At 58.8% G+C, this 1,175-nt stretch overlaps 1 protein-coding gene across 1 annotated transcript in view; it reads left to right on the top strand.

Moving 5' to 3' along the window:
* Positions 1–1,175, top strand: part of NPHP4 (nephronophthisis 4) — a 23,548-nt gene that overhangs the window by 972 nt on the left and 21,401 nt on the right. The window lies entirely within an intron of this gene.

The following is a 1,175-nucleotide window of genomic DNA, read 5'->3' as shown; positions in this document are numbered from 1 at the left end:
CGCTGGCCCGCGCCCAGCCGGCCCGGGGCAGGGGAGGCGGGGGGGAGGCGCGTCTGGGGCGACGGGGAGCCTGGGCAAGAGCTGCATCATCGCTGCCTTAAACCGCGCCGGGTGTGTTTCTCCTAAAAAAATCAAATACAGCGTCGGCAGTGATGCTGCGGGGCTGCCTCCAGCACCAGGGACACCCGGCTGGCGCGTTTTGCCACTGGCCACCCATCCTCCTCTGCTCGCGCTCATCACGCCTTCTCAGCGCCTTTGGCTTTTTGGCTATCTTGGGCAAAAACCCACCCCGGAGCGTGTGGCTTGGAGACACCCTGGTAACTGGAGCAGGCTGGTCCCTGTGGCAGCGCGGCTCAGCGATGCCACAGTGATAACAACACCAATGCAGCTGGATCTAACAGGAAAATTAGAGGCCAAGCCAGCAAAAAGGGGTCAGGGTTTGGGACAGGCTGCTCACGCAGTGGTGCTCTGGCAGCTATAAACTAGGAAAACCTGGTTCCTCTCCCTCAGCCGGGTCCTGTTCAGCTTCATGGCAGCATCTTGGCACTTCCTCTGCCATTTCAGCACGGTCCTGGCAGCGATGGGGCCAATAAACACACTGCCTGCTCCAAACCATGCTGATGCTGACAGGGACCACTCAGCACTGCCAGGGTGGGTGATCCCAGCAGGCTGCCCTCTTTCCATGCCACAGCAGCTCCAGGAAAAGCCCATAACAGGCGGGGAAGGTCATAAACCCTGTCCCATTTGGGGATGCTCCCAGCACCAGCCCATCAGTAGCTTTGCTACCCCCACAGATGGTGGGAACCAAGTGCCAAGTCGATCTGCTCCTGCTCCGTGATGCGTCTGACCCACAGACCCACAGGCCATGAGCAGGAGGTGACAGCTGGCCCTGCCACCCTCCTCATCGAAACAATAATAGTAATAACTTAATAAAAACCAGCAACTCCCTTGAATCTGCCGTTGGCAGCTGCGTAGAGAGGCATTTTCTGCTCACCAGCTGGAAAATCACTGCATATATGCAACAGGCCTGTATAAGGGATGTGATACAGACTGGATACATCTCGCCCAGCCTGCTCTGGCACTCACCCACGGTGCTGCGCCGCGGCTCCCAGCAATGCTTGGGGAAGAAACCTGCGGTTTTGGGAAGCAGGCTGGGGGACCTGCCAACGGGCTAC

Source organism: Corvus brachyrhynchos, unplaced genomic scaffold, assembly GCF_000691975.1.
Source record: "Corvus brachyrhynchos isolate BGI_N302 unplaced genomic scaffold, ASM69197v1 scaffold68, whole genome shotgun sequence".
In the NCBI taxonomy this organism is placed as follows: Eukaryota; Metazoa; Chordata; class Aves; order Passeriformes; family Corvidae; genus Corvus; species Corvus brachyrhynchos.
Note: the sequence above shows the minus strand (reverse complement) of the source record. Positions and strands in the feature narration are given on the sequence as shown.